The following is a 21,592-nucleotide window of genomic DNA, read 5'->3' on the forward strand; positions in this document are numbered from 1 at the left end:
AGCCATAATTCTTTATCAGGCAAAACGGCATATTAAATAACTTAACAGTTACCTTTTTGCTTTCAAAAAGGAAGTGCTGAATTTATGATAGTATTGTTTTCTCAGAAAAAGCCAAGTTGTCATCAGGGTTTACAGATTTATGCATACTAACATACGGGTGGTGCCTAAGAGCTTTCCTTCCTGTCAGGCACACACAGTGACCTTAAGCGATGTGGCCATGATACAAGTAGTCTTAAAGTTGGCAAAGTTCACATTACCTGTGAACCAGTGGAAGAAGAGGGCACAGTTCAATTCCCTGCTGGCCCCCGAGTTAAAAAGGGTGTTTCGATTGTACAATTGGGAGTGTTTAAGGCTTGCAAACAGCAGCAGAGAGAAGAGTGGATCATGTGGGGCGGCTAGCATGGTTTACAACGCTGCAGAGGCAGTGGGATCTTAGGGAGTCTTCTTGCGACGGGCAGGGGGGAGAGGCCAATTATTTTCAGGGTCGTGTTTATGATTCTATGGGGAACTTTCCTGTCTGCTGCTGAACAGTCAGCGGGTTTACCAAACTGTAACACGCTTTGTCTGAGAGGTGGAGGGACACCAGCAGCAAAGGAGATGTTGTATGTACACCACAGATGCTAGGCTGTCCCAACCCTAGCATTGGATCGATACAACCTCTGTTTTGTCTTCCGGGGTCCTTCATGTCAGCACCTGCGCATGAAAAGGTGCTCAGAGTGGTGTTGAATGCAGAGCTGCAGTCGTTGTGTTTTATCTCACGCTGATCTGTTTGAAGATGGATGACATCATCCTTTGCATCTCTTTCATCTGCTCCCAGTGAACATGGAGCTCTCTGCGGCTTTTAGCCACCTGACTTACATCAACTCATGCTTTTTTTGTAAGTAACAAAACACATCTGCATGCTGATGCAGTAATGACAATTGTCTACCTTACTAACGAGCTTTTCCTCTATCTAGTGCACATTTAGGATGCATTACTTTTGATTTGAGGTGATTTCCCACCATCCATCCACCATACTCTGTATTGTATTTTGTGTCCTGGGCATGACGTTAAAGTGCATCCGGCAGTGGAGGCTCCTCTATCGCAGGGGTGTCAAACTCAAATACAGAGTGGGTCAAAATGTAAAACTGAACAAAGCCGCGGGCCAAGGTTGAACAAATGAACCTTTTAATAGGGACCCAAACAAGTTTTGCATTGAATATTGAACAAGCAAGGCTTATATAACTTTATAGTGACATGCAAAATCCAGTTTCAAATAATAATAATAATAATTAAAAAATATCAATGGCATATCAAATACAATTTAAATAAAAATTGAATGCCTCTTTTCTATTTGCAGCCTTCTGAGGTAAATATCAACATGAACTTTTTCCACAGGCTAATAAATTTGAAAATAAAATAATAATGAATAAAGCAACCAATCAGGACTTTAAACTGTTCAGTTTGCAACACACTGATCTAATCTGATGTGCCCAAGCCAGATACCTGCCATCTTTTCTTGGATGCTAGTTCATTCATGTCGGGGCTCAGGCTTTGAGCTGAGGCAACCTTCATTATCCAACGACGGTGTTATATCTGGTAGTCCACCCGGACCACAGTCTTGGGGGCGTGCCTTAAAGGCACTGCCTTTAACGTCCTCTACGAGCTGTCGTCACGTCTGCTTTTCATCCATTCTAACAACATGCCGGCCCAGTCACAAGATATGAGCGGCTTCTGTACACACACACACGTAAATGCAAGGCATACTTGATCAACAGCCATACAGGCCACATTGAGGGTGCCCGTATAAACAACTTTAACACTGTTAGAAATATGCGCCACACTGTGAACCCACACCAAACAAGAATGACAAACACATTTTGGGAGAACATCCGCACCGTAACACAACATAAACACAACAGAACAAATACCCAGAACCCTTTGCAGCACTAACTCTTCCGGGACGCTACAAAATACACCCCCGCCCCCCCCACACACACACCTTGTATTATGTGACTGGGCCAGCACTCGTTGGACTGGATGAAAAGCGTACGTGACGATTTTCAGGAGGGGCACTGAAATTTGGGAGTCTCCCGGGAGGGTTGGCAAGTATGAGAATTAGCTGTGAATGCGGTGTTTGTTACCGCGGCACCGCCGCTGTATATAATCGGCGGGCCAGCCCTAGTGTTAATTTGATATCGCCTCAAGGGCCAAGTGAAATTGGCCCGCGGGCCAGAGTTTGACACCCATGCTCTATGGGGTCTTGGGGCACTAGAAGGTTATCCCCTTTACTACAGTTACTCCAGGTGGCCCTTGGCAAAGGCCTAGTACCTGACTGCCCCCTAGCCAGGGATACGGTGAAGACCTCATCGGCGGAGCAGGCGGAAGACGGTAGATTTAAGAACTACCACAATGGCTGCGATGGCGGAAGAAGGCTGCAGCAGAAAAGAGTCCCCAGTCGTCTTGGACTCCATGCCACTGGACCCTGACCCCATTCTGTCAAGGATCGTGTGGTGACTGTCTGTGCACCAGTCTCCCCACGTAAAACAAAGTCACGCACAGGCATCCTCCATAAAGGGATACACCCCTACCAGGAGGATCGTCATACTTGTTGGAGTGACCGCCGATGACTGTATTGCTATAATAATAACTGGGTTTGGATGAAAGCTGGAGCCTGTCCCACTTGACTGGCAGGGTAGACTTCATCTAACAAAGCCAGCCAATCAAAAAACAGACAAGCAACCATTTACAGCTACAGTACACTTTACAGCAGATCTGGGCTAAATTCAGCCCGCGGGACACATGCGGCCCATTAAGATTTTCAAACCAGCCCACCGGACGTTCTACCATACTTGCCAACCTTGAGACCTCCAATATCGGGAGATTGGGGGGGGGGGGGGGGGGGGGGGGGCGTGGTTATTTACAGCTAGAATTCACCAACTCAAGTATTTCATATACATTTCATATATATATATATATATATATATATATATATACATATATACATATATACACATATATATATATATACATATATACACATATATATATATATATATATAGATATATATATATATATATATATACATATATATATATATATATATGTATGAAATACTTGACTTTCAGTGAATTCTAGCTATATATATATATATATATATATATATATATATATACACATATATATATATATATATATATGTATGAAATACTTGACTTTCAGTGAATTCTAGCTATATATATATATATATATATATATATATATATATATATATATATATATATATATATATATATCACTGTTCACCTGGACATCTACACACTACACCAACAGGAATACAGAGATGCCCTCAACAATGCACGCACTTCCCACTACTCCTCCGTCATACAATCCGGCAGCAATAACCCCAAGATACTCTTCTCTACCGTAACCCAACTCCTCAAACCCATGGACACCACCACCACCTCATTCACCACCAGCAAATGTGAAGAATTTTTATCATTTTTTCAATCAAAAATCAACACCATCCACTCTGAACTGGCCGCCTCCTCTCCCACCTCCTCCCCTACCCCCAATCATGCCCCCCCTTTACTCTCCAACCACCCACTCAACTTCTTCTCCGAAATCACCACAACTGACCTATCCTCCATAACTTCTGGTATGAAAGCCTCCACCTGCATCCTCGATCCAATCCCATCCACTTTAGTTATAGCCTGCCTTCCCTCACTCTCACCTCTCATCACCACTATAATTAACTCCTCCCTATCCACTGGCTCTGTCCCTCCTGCCCTCAAGCTGGCTGCCATCACCCCCATCCTCAAGAAATCCGGTCTCGACCCCAACTTCCCCAACAACTACAGGCCCATCTCCAACCTCCCCTTCCTCTCTAAAATTCTCGAACGTGCAGTTGCCTCCCAAATCAAATCCCACCTTCTCCACAATAACCTATACGAAACGTTCCAATCCGGCTTCCGCTCACTCCACAGCACAGAAACTGCCCTCCTCAAGGTCACCAACGACATCCTCCTCTCCGCCGACTCTGGTTCCCTCTCCATCCTCATTCTCCTCGACCTCAGTGCTGCCTTCGACACCATCAACCACTCCATCCTCCTATCACGCCTCCACTCCTCCCTTGGTTTATCCGGCACTGCCCTCTCCTGGATGAAATCCTACCTCTCTGACCGTCAGCAATTCATCTCAATCAACAACTGCACCTCCTCCACTGCCCCAGTCACCCACGGCGTCCCCCAAGGCTCAGTACTTGGCCCCCTACTCTTCACCATCTACCTCCTGCCCCTCGGTCAGATCCTCCGCCACCACGGCCTTCAATTTCACTGCTATGCCGACGACACACAACTATACCTTTCCACCACGACCATCACCCCAGCCACCCACTCCACCCTTACCACCTGCCTCACAGACATAAAAACCTGGATGCAAAAAAACTTTCTAAAACTCAACTGCAACAAATCTGAAATAATTATAATTGGCCCCGACTCCCTCACTCGCTCCACTCAGGACTTTTCATTAAACATCGACGGCTCCCTTGTCACTACCTCCACCCACATCCGCAATCTAGGTGTAATCTTCGACCCTACCCTCTCATTCCTCCCCCATGTAAACCACATCACCAAAACTGCATTCTTCCACCTCAGAAACATTGCCCGTCTCCGGCCCTCCCTCACACCCTCTGCTGCCGAAACCCTCATCCACGCCTTCATCTCATCCCGGCTAGACTATTGCAACAGCATCCTCTATGGCATCACTTCCAAAACCCTCAATAAACTGCAATATGTCCAGAACTCCGCTGCCCGCCTGCTCACCGGAACCCGCTCCAGAGAGCACATCACACCTGTCCTTCATGACCTCCACTGGCTGTCTGTCAAATACAGAATCCCCTTTAAAATACTCCTCACCACCTACAAGGCACTCCATAACCTGGCTCCACCCTACCTCTCTGACCTCCTCCTGCCACAAGTTCCGCCCCGTTCCCTCAGGTCTAGTGATGCTGGCCTCCTGGAGGTCCCCAAGACCAGGCGCCGAACCTGGGGCGACAGGGCCTTCTCCGTGGCTGCCCCCTCTCTCTGGAACGCTCTCCCCAGGCACATCAGAGAAGCCCCCTCCCTCCCTACCTTCAAAACCACCCTAAAAACTCACCTCTTCACATTAGCCTTTCCAAACTGACCCTGCCCTTGGTGTTTATTATTATTATATATTTTTTTCTTTTCTTAGTTTCTTTTCCTAATAAAGTTGTTTTAATCCCCCCCCCCCCCCCCCCCCTACACGTGTAAAGCGACTTTGGGTATCTAGAAAAGCGCTATATAAATCCCAGGTATTATTATTATTATTATTATATATATATATATATTTTATTTACATAGAAAAGAAAAAAAAATACTTGAATTTCAGTGTTCCGGTGGCTATCCATTAGATGGCAGTATTGTCCTGTTTAACTTCTCCGTTCATGATGAGTATATCATTTCAGCCACCGTGTTCAATGGAGAAGTGTGTACTACAAAATGTACAGGCAACATAATTACATACCCCTTCCCCTTCCAACTGTCCTGGATGAACTGAAATTCTTGTTTCCATTCGTTTTGGAACTTGCAAGCGTATTTCTTCATCTTGCTCGTCGACGGCGTCGCCATGTCTGTAATTTCCTCGTTCTTCTGCTTCGTCTCCTTGTTGTGTGCGCAGTTGTGCACTCTACTCTCTAAAAGCCCTAGATGTTATGACGTTATTGGGCAGGCAAGCTGTTTATATTGTGGGAAAGCGGACGTGAGAACAGGCTGTCCCCACTCAGGTCCGCATTGAGCTGGAGGGGGCGTGGCCTCCAGCTTCAGCTGAATACCGGGAGTTTGTCGGGAGAAAATCTCTGCCGGGAGGTATCGGGAGAGGGGCTGAATACCGGGAGTCTCCCGCTAAAAACGGGAGGGTTGGCAAGTATGCGTTCTACACGATATTTTTAGACCTTGAACATCAAAACTGTCACAGTGCTGCTTTCAAATGAGCGTAAGTCTTGAACTATAGAAAGTATTTCAATGGTTGAAATCTGCGCTTTTGGGTGTTTTAGGAGTTATTACAGTAATGTACATCACAGCAGCTCAGTTATTACAGTAATGTACGTCACAGCAGCTCAGTTATTACAGTAATGTACGTCACAGCAGCTCAGTTATTACAGTAATGTACGTCATCAGTTATTACAGTAATGTACGTCACAGCAGCTCAGTTATTACAGTAATGTACGTCACAGCAGCTCAGTTATTACAGTAATGTACGTCACAGCAGCTCAGTTATTACAGTAATGTACGTCATCAGTTATTACAGTAATGTACGTCACAGCAGCTCAGTTATTACAGTAATGTACGTCATCAGTTATTACAGTAATGTACGTCACAGCAGCTCAGTTATTACAGTAATGTACGTCACAGCAGCTCAGTTATTACAGTAATGTACGTCATCAGTTATTACAGTAATGTACGTCACAGCAGCTCAGTTATTACAGTAATGTACGTCACAGCAGCTCAGTTATTACAGTAATGTACGTCATCAGTTATTACAGTAATGTACGTCACAGCAGCTCAGTTATTACAGTAATGTACTTCACAGCAGCTCAGACCAGGAACAAAGCAGAGTGGGCGGGGTTTGTTTTCAGAGCAGAAGCAGATGAGGAAGCACATTTTTACAACAAATGTCTGTATAAAAGTGATAATATATCATATTGTAGGTGTTTATTACACTTTGCATTGATATTTTGAATAAATGATAAATAAATGATGAATAAATTTTGCTGTTTTTTACACTTTTGTTGTGTTTTGCTTGATTGTAAAAGATACACAACTATGGAGGAGCTGGTCTGAGAAGTAAAAGATGTTCATATGTTGTTCATATTCAGTCTTTTATTGTTCATAGTTAATATTGTAAATCCCACTTTCTTTATTTTCATGTACATTTTGGGTGTCCCATTCAGTAAAAAACTGTAAAAATCAATTCTGTTTTTTTGAGGTGGTTTGTCATAACGGACATTGTGACTTTTGGTATTAATGTTCCTGAAAAAAAGGGAGCCAAAGACAAATACTGTACAGCAGGTTTGACATCTTGATGTGTACGTATAATTTATACACATTAGCCGCCCACACACATTTTTTTTCTCTCAATCTGGCCACCAAGTCAAAATGAGCTAATATTTGCAAAAAATAAAGTTTTGTAGTTCAAACAATAAATATGTTGTCTATTTAATTGAATAGAAGTTGAAAAGGATTTGCAAATCTTTGTGTTCTGTTTTTATTTACACAACGTGACAACTTCACTGCTTTTGGCTTTTGTACATCCAAGGTTAATTTCCATTGTATTGTCTGTTGAAATTATATAATGTAATTGTTGCTATAAAATGTCTGGGGTGCGCTTACTTTATCAATTATATTTTTGAGAAGAACATTATTTTTGTTGCTCATATGAATCCACAAACTACTGAAAACTCCCGTCTGCCTGATGCGATGCACGTCTGCCTGATGTGATGCACGTCTGCCTGATGCGATGCACGTCTGCCTGATGCGATGCACGTCTGCCTGATGCGATGCACGTCTGCCTGATGCGATGCACGTCTGCCTGATGCGATGCACGTCTGCCTGATGCGATGCACGTCTGCCTGATGTGATGCACGTCTGCCTGATGCGATGCACGTCTGCCTGATGCGATGCACGTCTGCCTGATGCGATGCACGTCTGCCTGATGCGATGCACGTCTGCCTGATGCGATGCACGTCTGCCTGATGTGATGCACGTCTGCCTGATGCGATGCACGTCTGCCTGATGCGATGCACGTCTGCCTGATGCGATGCACGTCTGCCTGATGCGATGCACGTCTGCCTGATGTGATGCACGTCTGCCTGATGCGATGCACGTCTGCCTGATGCGATGCACGTCTGCCTGATGTGATGCACGTCTGCCTGATGCGATGCACGTCTGCCTGATGCGATGCACGTCTGCCTGATGCGATGCACGTCTGCCTGATGCGATGCACGTCTGCCTGATGCGATGCACGTCTGCCTGATGCGATGCACGTCTGCCTGATGCGATGCACGTCTGCCTGATGCGATGCACGTCTGCCTGATGCGATGCACGTCTGCCTGATGCGATGCACGTCTGCCTGATGCGATGCACGTCTGCCTGATGCGATGCACGTCTGCCTGATGCGATGCACGTCTGCCTGATGCGATGCACGTCTGCCTGATGCGATGCACGTCTGCCTGATGCGATGCACGTCTGCCTGATGCGATGCACTTCTGCCATTATAGAGGAATGAATACCTCTCTAAAAGTAGCAATCAATACGAGCCCTGCAACTCTAATGGAGACGCATCATTTCACACATCCTAGAAGCCTGGAAAGCACAAACACAGCAGATTGGAACACGAGACAAGATCTTGGGAACGGAACAAAAAGACAGAATCCCTGAACTGTACATTTTGTCAATGCGGGGCCCCACGTAGCCTGTGGCCCTGCTCTCACATGGAGCCAGAGAACCACAAAACTCAGCTGTGCTGACCGTGCACGCCACCCTGCAGGTACTGACTGTGCACACCACCCTGCAGGTACTGACCGTGCACGCCACCCTGCAGGTACTGCAGGTACTGACACTTCCCGTCTGATCAGCACGTCAGCTGTTTATAAAACAAACAAAAGAAGCAATCACATTCCTAAATATAAACATCACAATGACTGCAAACTCGTATTCTTGGTGATCTGCATCACTTTAGTAACGTGTAAACTTTAGTAACGTGTAAACTTTAGTAACGTGTAAACTTTAGTAATGTGCAAACTTTAGTAACGTGTAAACTTTAGTAATGTGCAAACTTTAGTAATGTGCAAACTTTAGTAACGTGTAAACTTTAGTAATGTGTAAACTTTAGTAATGTGTAAACTTTAGTAACGTGTAAACTTTAGTAATGTGCAAACTTTAGTAATGTGCAAACTTTAGTAACGTGTAAACTTTAGTAATGTGTAAACTTTAGTAATGTGCAAACTTTAGTAACGTGTAAACTTTAGTAATGTGTAAACTTTAGTAATGTGAAAACTTTAGTAACGTGTAAACTTTAGTAACGTGTCAGCAAAGAGTAAACATGCATTTCTTTCAATATGCATCATAACAAAAAGGGTAATATTAAAAAAATGGATAGATGTTGATAGTCCGCCTAATACTGACTGGTATACACACATACTAAATATTGACTGGTATACACATACTAAATATTGACTGGTATACACATACTAAATATTGATTGGTATACTCACATAATAAACATTTACTGGTATACACACATACTAAATATTGACTGGTATACACATAATAAATACTGACTGGTATACTCACATACTAAATATTGACTGGTATACACATAATAAATACTGACTGGTATACTCACATAATAAATATTGACTGGTATACTCACATAATACTGGTGTACACACATAATAAATATTGACTGGTATACACACATACTAAATACTGACAGGTATACACACATAATAAATATTGACTGGTATACACACACACTAAATACTGACTGGTATACACACATAGTAAATATTGACTTGTATACACACATACTAAATATTGACTTGTATACACACAATAAATATTGACTGGTATACACACATACTAAATATTGACTTGTATACACACAATACATATTGACTGGTATACACACATACTAAATATTGACTTGTATACACACATACTAAATATTGACTGGTATACACATAATAAATACTGACTTGTATACTCACATAATAAATATTGACTGGTATACACATATAATAAACATTGACTGATGTACACATCAGTATAGCGGTATAGCTCGGTTGGTAGAGCGGCCGTGCCAGCAACTTGAGGGTTGCAGGTTCGATCCCCGCTTCCGCCATCCTAGTCACTGCCGTTGTGTCCTTGGGCAAGACACTTTACCCACCTGCTCCCAGTGCCACCCACACTGGTTTAAATGTAACTTAGATATTGGGTTTCACAATGTAAAGCGCTTTGAGTCACTTGAGAAAAAGCGCTATATAAATGTAATTCACTTCACACTTCACACTTCACATAATAAATATTGACAGGTATACACACATAATAAATATTGACTGGTAAACACATAACAAATATTGACTTGTATACACATAATAAATATTGACTGGTGTACACATAATAAATATTGACAGGTATACACACATAATAAATATTGACTGGTATACACACATAATAAATATTGACTGGTATACACACATACTAAATACTGACAGGTATACACACATAATAAATATTGACTGGTATACACACACACACTAAATACTGACTGGTATACACACATAGTAAATATTGACTGGTATACATACGTTTGTACATATTAAATTTTGACTGGTATATACACATACTAAATACTGACTGGTATACACACATAGTAAATATTGACAGGTATACATACGTTTGTACATATTAAATTTTGACTGGTATACACACATACTAAATACTGACTGGTATACACACAATAAATATTGACTGGTATACACACATAGTAAATATTGACTGGTATACACACATAGTAAGCATTGACTGGTGTACACATAATAAATATTGACTGATATACACATAATAAACATTGACTGGTGTACACATAATAAATATTGACTGGTAAACACATAACAAATATTGACTTGTATACACACAATAAATATTGACTGGTATACACACATAATAAATATTGACTGGTGTACACATAATAAATATTGACAGGTATACACACATAATAAATATTGACTGGTATACACACATAATAAATATTGACAGGTATACATACGTTTGTACATATTAAATTTTGACTGGTATACACACATACTAAATACTGACTGGTATACACACAATAAATATTGACTGGTATACACACATAGTAAATATTGACTGGTGTACACATAATAAATATTGATTGATATACACATAAACATTGACTGGTGTACACATAATAAATATTGACTGGTAAACACAATAAATATTGACTGGTAAACACATAATAAATATTGACTTGTATACACATAATAAATATTGACTGGTATACACACATAATAAATATTGACTGGTGTACACATAATAAATATTGACTGGTGTACACATAATAAATATTGACAGGTATACACACATAATAAATATTGACTGGTATACACACATAATAAATATTGACTGGTATACACATAATAAATATTGACTGGTATACACATAATAAATATTGACTGGTGTACACATAATAAATATTGACAGGTATACACACATAATAAATATTGACTGGTATACACACATAATAAATATTGACAGGTATACATACGTTTGTACATATTAAATTTTGACTGGTATACACACATACTAAATACTGACTGGTATACACACAATAAATATTGACTGGTATACACACATAGTAAATATTGACTGGTGTACACATAATAAATATTGATTGATATACACATAAACATTGACTGGTGTACACATAATAAATATTGACTGGTAAACACAATAAATATTGACTGGTAAACACATAATAAATATTGACTTGTATACACATAATAAATATTGACTGGTATACACACATAATAAATATTGACTGGTGTACACATAATAAATATTGACTGGTGTACACATAATAAATATTGACAGGTATACACACATAATAAATATTGACTGGTATACACACATAATAAATATTGACTGGTATACACATAATAAATATTGACTGGTACACAAAGGCTATGGAAATGATATCAGTAGAAAAAACTGCAAATAGTGTAGATAATAATGAGTCATATATTGGAATATAGGATCCATTACTTAAATGTCTTTTAACTATTAAATGAAGCTAAAATATGACTTATTTTATCTTTGTGTAAAATATTGAACACAATGTGTTGTCAAGCTTATGAGATGTGAGCCATTGTGACTATTGTTCTTTTTTAAATGTTTTTATTTTTTTTAAATAAATAGCTATGATGATAATGTCAATGAGGGATTTCTAATCACTGCTATGTTGGAATTCTTATTAATATTAATACTGTTGTTGATATTGTACATTTTTGTTTGACTACTTTTTGGATTGTTTTGTGTCATGTTTGTCTCCTCAATTGCTGTGTTGCTTGCTATTCTGAATGTTGCTGGGCCGGGTTTGGTTTTGGAATTGGAATTGTATTATTTTTTTGGACTGATTTAAATAATACATTTAAAAAAATAAAATAAAACAAAATGACACTAAGGTTATACAGCAGGGGTGTCAAACGTACGTAAAAACGCAAGTTTTACCCATCCCGCGGGATGAGTTTGTTAAGTAGAAAAATGAGCCAAAATTTTGGAATGAAAGAAACTGCTGTTCTAAATGTGTCCACTAGATGTCGCAATAGCAATTCTTTGTATCTTTGTAGATTATGCTACTTGGTAAAAAAAAATAAACCACATGATGTTAGTGTAATAGTGTGATGTTGTTGCGCTATATTATGAACTAGACAGGGTGTTACGTTTTATTTTGAAGTATCGCTTTTATTTTTGAAGAACCGGATGTCCGGTGCGGGACGTGTCTTCGCTGTTTTTTCGTTTGTTTACTTCCTCTTGCTTCAGACTTTTGAGTTGGAAGGTAATAGTTAGAGATGTCCGATAATATCGGACTGCCGATATTATCGGCCGATAAATGCTTTAAAATGTAATATCGGAAATTATCGGTATCGGTTTCAAAAAGTAAAATTTATGACTTTTTAAAACGCCGCTGTACGGAGTGGTACACGCACGTAGGGAGAAGTACAGAGCAGTTGCGTCTCCTAGTCATACTTGCCAACCCTCAAGATTTTCCTGGGAAACTCCCAATTTCTCCCGATTTCCACCCAGACAACAATATAGGGGGCGTGCCTTAAAGGCACTGCCTTTGCGTGCCGGCCCAATCACATAATATCTGCAGCTTTTCACACACACAAGTGAATGCAAGGCATACTTGGTCAACAGCCATACAGGTCACACTGAGGGTGGCCGTATAAACAACTTTAACACTGTTACAAATATGCGCCACACTGTGAACCCACACCAAACAAGAATGACAAACACATTTCAGGAGAACATCCGCACCGTAACACAATATAAACACAACAGAACAAATACCCGGAACCCCTTGCAGCACTAACTCTTCCGAGACGCTACAATATACACCCCCTGCTACCCCCTACCCCAAACCCCGCCCACCTCAACCTCCTCATGCTCTCTCAGGGAGAGCATGTCCCGAATTCCAAGCTGCTGTTTTGAGGCATGTTAAATAAAATAATGCACTTTGTGACTTCAATAATAAATATGGCAGTGCCATGTTGGCATTTTTTTCCATAACTTGAGTTGATTTATTTTGGAAAACCTTGTTACATTGTTTAATGCATCCAGCGGGGCATCACAACAAAATTAGGCATAATAATGTGTTCATTCCACAACTGTATATATCGGTATCGGTTGATATCGGAATCGGTAATTAAGAGTTGGACAATATCGGAATATCGGCAAAAAAGCCATTATCGGACATCTCTAGTCATAGTTCTTCTCTGCTCCGTGTTTCTTCACTGTGTTGTAAATATTCTTCCTAAACGTTCTTAAAATACTTGAAAAGTTAACACAATAATGTTGTGGGTAAAAGTGATGTGTTCTTTTAACTTCTTTTTAGGCACAATTCTGCTAATTAAGAAGTAGAGCGTCGACCACGTGAATTGTTTGACTGCTCGCATTCACGCATGCTATTTACAACACACAGGAGCAGAAATCAGTCCGCCAGTGAAGTGGAGACCTGTGTGTGTGTGTGCGTGTGCGTGTGCGTGTGTGTGTGCGTGTGTGTGTGCGCGTGTGCGTGTGTGTGTGCGTGTGTGTGTGTGCGTGTGTGTGTGTGCGTGTGTGTGTGTGTGTGCGTGTGCGTGCGTGTGTGTGCGTGTGCGTGTGTGTGTGTGTGTGCGCGTGTGTGTGTGTGTGTGTTTAGTGTTTCCAACACAGGTCATCAATAAATGGTGAAACGACGGCATGGTGAAGTGTCTTTAATTTAAAAAAACTACACAAGGCAGACTAAGACTCACTACATTAGTGCACTAGTCGGGGAAAATAAGCAAACTACATAATTAACATCCTGTAATTTCATTTTGATATTTTTTCATCCTGACAGATTGGAAATGAACACCAACTGATGAACATCACCACGTCATTTATTCGGAAAGTATAAATAACGACAAATAAAGATAGAATACTATTGAAGTTAAAGTACCAATGATTGTCACACACACACTAGATGTGGCGAAATTATTCTCTGCATTTGACCCATCACCCTTGATCACCCCCTGGGAGGTGAGGGGAGCAGTGGGCAGCAGCGGTGGCCACGCCCGGGAATCATTTTTGGTGATTTAACCCCCAATTCCAAGCCTTGATGCTGAGTGCCAAGCAGGGAGGTAATGGCTCCCGTTTTTATAGTCTTTGGTATGAACTCACAACCTACCCATCAAACCGCAACATGTAAGTGTAAAAAAACCAAAACAACATTTATTCAGTATTTTTTAACTTTAGAAAGTTATATGGTTGAAACCGATAATGATGCCAAAAAACATTAAAAAAAAGATGGGAAGTCCTCAAATGCTTATTTTGAAAATATAATTTTGTTTCTAGATTATATGAAATCTGTTGTTGTTTTTCCTCATTTGAATGCACATAAATGAAGGTGTGTGTTGCTGAGCCCGACCTGGACATCATCTGGACTGGACCTGCTTTTAAGAACCCTTTAAACAATCTCATTTCATCGACAACCTGCTCTGGTGAAGATAAGGCCCCTTTTTTTAAAATTTATAAAATTAAATAAGATAAATAAATTAAAAAACATTTTCTTGAATAAAAAAGAAAGTAAAACAATATAAAAACAGTTACATAGAAACTAGTAATGAATGACAATGAGTAAAAATAACTGTTAAAGGTTAGTACTATTAGTGGAGCAGCAGCACGCACAATCATGTGTGCTTACGGACTGTATCCCTTGCAGACTGTATTGATATATATTGATATATAATGTAGGAAGCAGAATATTAATAACAGAAAGAAACAACCCTTTTGTGTGAATGAGTGTAAATGGGGGAGGGAGGTTTTTTGGCTTGGTGCACTAATTGTAAGTGTATCTTGTGGTTTTTATGTTGGTTTAATAAAAAACAAAACAACAACATTATGATTTGTACTAGGGATGCCGATAAATGCTTTCAAATGTAATATCGGAAATTATCGGTATCGGTTTCATAATTATCGGTATCGGTTTCTAAAAGTAAAATGTATGACGTTTTAAAAGGCCGCTGTGTACACGGCCGTAGGGAGAAGTACAGAGCGCCAATAAACCTTAAAGGCACTGCCTTTGCGTGCCGGCCCAGTCACATAATATCTACGGCTGTTCTCATCACAAATTAATGCAAGGCATACTTGGTCAACAGCCATACAGGTCACACTGAGGGTGACCGTATAAACAACTTTAACACTGTTACAAATATGCGCCACACTGTGAACCCACACCAAACAAGAATGACAAACACATTTCGGGAGAACATCCGCACCGTAACACAACATAAACACAACAGAACAAATACCCAGAATCCCTTGCAGTACTAACTCTTCCAGGACGCTACAATATAAACCCCCCGCTACCCCCCACCACCCACACACCCCAACGCCGCCCATCTCAACCTCCTCATGCTCTCTCAGGGAGAGCATGTCCCAAATTCCAAGCTGCTGTTTGGATAGATAGATAGATAGATAGATAGATAGATAGATAGATAGATAGATAGATAGATAGATAGATAGATAGATAGATAGATAGATAGATAGATAGATAGATAGATAGATAGATAGATAGATAGATAGATAGATAGATAGATAGATAGATAGATAGATAGATAGATAGTACTTTATTGATTCTTTCAGGAGAGTTCCCTCAGGAAAATTAAAATTCCAGCAGCAGTGTACAGAATTGAGATGGAATATAAAAAGTAAATAATGGGTGTATAAATGGAAACAGAATAGAAAAATATTACAATAAGAATAAAAATAAAAAGCAACAATGAGAATAAAAATATAACAGTAAAATAAGAATATAACAAGAGAAACTAGGCAGTAGTGACCATGTTATGAAAAAGTATTGCACTGTTATTGTTTTGAGGCATGTTAAAACAAATAATGCACTTTGTGACTTCAATAATAAATATGGCAGTGCCATGTTGGCATTTTTTTCTATAACTTGAGTTGATTTATTTTGTAAAACCTTGTTACATTGTTTAATGCATCCAGCGGGGCATCACCTTGTTACATTGTTTAATGCAGGGGTGTCCAAACTTTTTCCACTGAGGGCCGCACACTGAAAAATCAAAGCAAGCGGGGGCCATTTTGATATTTTAAAAACCAATACAATATATGTATAAAAAATATACATTAAGGCCTCCACTCAGGCTTGATCCCGGGGACCCTAAAGGGTTTTGGTCCAAAGAATATTTAAAATGTGTCATTATTCAGTATTATTATCTCTAGATCAACATTAGGTCTATCTGTCAATATAACGTTTTTAAAGATTTAAGTCGTATGCTCTTTTTGTCAAAGAAAACCCTGTTTTTTATGGGGAAAAAACACAAAATATGCAATATTTTCACCCAATAAAATGTTTAAGAGGAATGTTTCAGATTATATAATAATTGGAGCCTTAAAAAGGTCAATAACTCATAACACCATTGATTTTAATTCATTATTATTTTTTGAGCAATGACACTTAAAAACAAATCACACAAAAATTATTGGGGAACCAAAAGTGTCCTACTCATTAAAGTGTTAAAAAATAAATGATACCTTTTTTTTTACTGTTTACTTTTAACACAATAATCTCGAGATCAACTTCAGATCTATCCGTCAATTATACGTTGTATTGTTGTTTATGTTTTTTGTTCGTTTTAGGCCCTTCTTTAAAAAAAAAAAAAAAAAGCTACATTTTTTATATGGCAAACAAAATATGCAACATTTTCCCAAAAAATTTTCTCAAAGTGCAATATTTAATGTGACGTAATTGGAGCCTTGGATAGGTCAATAATTCATAACAACATTGATTTTGATTCATTATTATTTTTTAAAGAAAGAAACAGCCTGCATGGCAGCTTTGTGTTATTAGAGTAAAGGTTGCAACATTTTCTTGTTACATTTCACCTGTTTGCTCTTTCATACCACTTTTTATGTTTTTAATTTTTTTAATCGTATTTTAAAATGGGCCGTGGGGCCATCAAAAAATGACCTGTGGGCCGCAAATGGCCCCCAGGCCGCACTTTGGACTTCCCTGGTTTAATGCATCCAGCGGGGCATCACAACAAAATTAGGCATAATAATGTGTTAATTCCACAACTGCAGTGTTTCCCATAAACTGCCAAGATACCTGTGGCGGTGGGGGCGTGGCTATGGGCGTGGTCACCATGACATCATCGAGTGATTTGCATAATTTACTACAATGATGTGATTTTCTCTAAAAAGGCTAAAAAAATGTATACTTACTAATTAATAATAACAGTTTTGTTTTAAACGTCCATCCATCCATCCATTTTACAATATAATTACAACACTTTATGTACATATTTATATACAGATTTGAACAATAAGTTATTCACTGAAATATATTTATTAATTGTGGTTCTTACAAAAAATATATCTTATAAAATATAAAAGCTAAAATGTCTCTTAAAGCTCTGCCCCTTTAATTAGTGCATACTAAATAATTTAACTTTAGCCTACTACTACAAGCATATTATTTACCAGCAACATAAAGTGAAACAGAGGCAGAGGTGTCCTGCCACAGTCAGTAACAAATAAACAGAAAACAGTAGTGGTGGTAGATAGACACAAAGCTTCATCAAACATCTGATCCACTGAACAAAGAGCTCCAAAAATCTTGATCCTACACTTCTCTTTTGTAAAGTAAATGTGAACAGCCTTTATGGGCATCTACATCAACTATATGATTTGCCTGAGAAGCTGGACAGGACCAAAAAAAAAAAAACATTTTAAATTAAAAAAATATATATATATATATTTTTTTGTGGCGGCCTTGAAGGCCTACTGAAAGCCACTACTAGCGACCACGCAGTCTGATAGTTTATATATCAATGATGAAATCTTAACATTGCAACACATGCCAATACGGCCGGGTTAACTTATAAAGTGACATTTTAAATTTCCCGGGAAATATCCGGCTGAAACGTCGCGGTATGATGACGTATGCGCGTGACTTAGTCAGTTAAACGGAAGTTATGGTATCCTGTAGAATCCAATACAAAAAGCTCTGTTTTCATTTCATAATTCCACAGTATTCTGGACATCTTTTGCAATTTGTTTAATGAACAATGAAGGCTGCAAAGAAGACAGTTGTAGGTGGGATCGGTGTATTAGCAGCGGACTACAGCAACACAACCGGAGGACTTTGTTGGAGAGCAGACGCGCTAGCCGGCGACCTCAGCTTGACTTCCTACGTCTCCGGGCCGCCAAACGCATCGGGTGAAGTCATTCGTCCTTCCGTCAATCGCTGGAACGCAGGTGAGCACGGGTGTTGATGAGCAGATGAGGGCTGGCTGGCGTAGGTTGAGAGCTAATGTTTTTAGCATGGCTCTGTGAGGTCCGGTTGCTAAGTAGGCTTCAATGGCGTCGTTCGCACAGCATTGTTAAGCTTCGCCAGGCTGAGAATTATTAACCGTGTATTTACATGTCCATGGTTTAATAGTATTGTTGATTTTCTGTCTATCCTTCCAGTCAGGGATTTATTTTTTTTGTTTCTATATGCAGTTAAAGCACGATGCTATCACGTTAGCTCGTAGCTAAAGCGTTTCGCCGATGTATTGTCGTGGAGATAAAAGTCACTGTGAATGTCCATTTGGCGTTCTCGACTCTCATTTTCAAGAGGATATACTATCCCAGGTGGTTTCAAATACAAATCAGTGATCCACAATAGAAAAAGGAGAGAGTGTGGAATCCAATGAGCCAGCTTGTATCTAAGTTACGGTCAGAGCGAAAAAAGATATGTATTGCACTGCATTTTAGTCCGTCACTCTAACGTTCCTCATCCACGAATCTTTCATCCTCGCTCAAATTAATGGGGTAATCATCGCTTTCTCGGTCCGAATCGCTCTAGCTGCGTTGAAAACAATAGGAACATATGAGGGAGTGAACAACTGACTACGTCACGCTACTTCCGGTAGGGGCAAGGTTTTTTTTTATCAGAGACCAAAAGTTGCGAACTTTATCGACGTTGTTCTCTACTAAATCCTTTCAGCAAAAATATGGCAATATCGCTAATGATCAAGTATGACACATAGAATGGATCTGCTATCCCCGTTTAAATAAAAAAAAAATCATTTCAGTAGGCCTTTAAGTTCTTTTGTGGCGGGCCGCCACAAATAAATGAATGTGTGGGAAACACTGAACTGTATATATAGGTATCGGTTGATATCGGTATCGGCAATTAAGAGTTGGACAATATCGGAATATCGGCAAAAAAAGCCATTATTGGACATCTCTAATTTGTACATTTTCAGAATATGCTTGTTCTATTTTTAAACAAAGAAAGCAATCTGAAGTTATCTTTTTTTTTTTTAAAGTGATCGTGCCGTGATTTCACCACTTGGGAGTAGATTTTTCTCCATGTGGCCCCCCCATCCAAAAGGAGTTTGCAGTGTTTCCCATAAACTGCCAAGATACCTGTGGCGGTGGGGCCGTGGCTATGGGCGTGGCCACCATGACATCATCGAGCAATTTGCATATTTTACTACAATGATATGATTTTCTCTAAAAAGGCTCAAAAAATGTATACTTACTAATTAATAATAACAGTTTTGTTTTAAACGTCCATCCATCCATCCATTTTACAATATAATTACAACACTTTATGTACATATTTATATACAGATTTGAAGTTATTCACTGAAATATATTTATTAATTGTGGTTCTTACAAAAAATATATCTTATAAAATCTAAAAGCTAAAATGTCTCTTAAAGCTCTGCCCCTTTAATTAGTGCATACTAAATAATTTAACTTTAGCCTACTACTACATGCATATTATTTACCAGCAACATAAAGTGAAACAGGTGTCCTGCCACAGTCAGTAACAAATAAACAGAAAACAGTAGTGGTGGTAGATAGACACAGAGCTTCATCAAACATCTGATCCACTGAACAAAGAGCTCCAAAAATCTTGAACTTTAGACTGCCATCAGTTTTACTCCCTACACTTAACCATGTGTTTCCTACTGCCTGCACACTTTGCACCCTTTGTTATATACACATGTTGTGTTTCTAATAGAAATACATTTAATAAAGTCAAATACAAATAAGGCAACAAGAGAAGTATCCTACACTTCTCTTTTGTAAAGTAAATCTCAACAACCTATATGGGCATCTACATCTACTATATGACTTGCCTGAGAAGCTGGACAGGACAAAATTAAAAAAATAAAATTAAAAATAATGTGGCGGACGTAATTCTTTCGTGGCGGGCCGCCACAAATAAATGAATGTGTGGGAAACACTGGTTTGACACCCCTGCTATACAGGCTGCCATTTTGGTGATTAAAAACCACTCTTTCCCCTTAATTAGTGGGACAACGGGGAGTGAATCCGGGTCATTAGTGGGAGGAAGTGACGTGCATGACACAGCAGTTTTGCTGGACATCTTGCAGGGATGGCCCGGCTTCCTCTCCACCTCCACCTCCACCTCCACCCCGCCATTCATTAAAGATGGAGCAACAAGTTTGCAATAACGCTGAGTGGATGCAGCACACTATTTCCTTCCATCTTCAATAACATGAGAAACACATCTTAGCATTGATTGACAGCTACATCCTCCAACTTCTTGTCATGTCCACAAGACACCATTGATGCTCCACACGCAACACATGACACTCCAAGCGTTGGTTGGGAGGAAATCAACTTGAAAAAAGTCAATGATGTCATAGGTGGAGTTTTTTTTGTTTTTTTTACCCGCCTTCCTCCATCAGTAAGGGAAGACAAACGGTATTAAACACGTCTTGTTACGGTCACGAAATGTTTGAAGAGACGCAGTAAATGGTCACATATCCGGTATTCATCCATACATCTTATTTACTCACCGCTTAGCTCAGCCTCCACACCGGGGATGAGAGCTTCCTCTCCCACGACGACGACACGACACGAGTGAGCAGAAGCGAGCGCCCGCCGAGCGTCTTTTTTAACAGCCAGTCCGCCCCGCTAAGCTGGAACCGCCTGCCTCCGACGACGTCTCCTCGGCTCCCCCGGATAACTGCTCTGCTCCGCGGCCTGTCCGCGCCACGACGTCCCGGGAGCTGTGGAGCTCCTCAACCCCGCGGAGGGCGGCCAATCACGACCGAGGACGACTGAAGGAGGGGGAGGAGGAGGAGGAGGAGGAGGGTTAGGGTTCCGTCATTATTAAAACACCCGACACGTCGTGGATGTTTCACGTCACAGCCGGAAGTACGGCGAATGGCGTACAGGAGATGTACGGGAAAGATCGTTTATGTGGGAGTTGTGCCGA

The 21,592-nt window shown here is 40.0% G+C and overlaps 1 protein-coding gene across 1 annotated transcript in view; it reads right to left on the reverse strand.

Annotated features, from left to right (window-relative positions):
- The window catches only part of LOC133649166 (amyloid beta precursor protein binding family B member 2), a 190,917-nt gene extending 169,325 nt beyond the window's left edge, over positions 1 to 21,592 (reverse strand). The window contains exon 1 of the mRNA XM_062045998.1: positions 21,171 to 21,592. The gene's annotated coding sequence lies outside the window, so the exon portion shown is untranslated. The remainder of the gene's footprint in view (positions 1 to 21,170) is intronic.

This window comes from Entelurus aequoreus, linkage group LG04 (assembly GCF_033978785.1).
Source record: "Entelurus aequoreus isolate RoL-2023_Sb linkage group LG04, RoL_Eaeq_v1.1, whole genome shotgun sequence".
NCBI lineage: Eukaryota > Metazoa > Chordata > Actinopteri > Syngnathiformes > Syngnathidae > Entelurus > Entelurus aequoreus.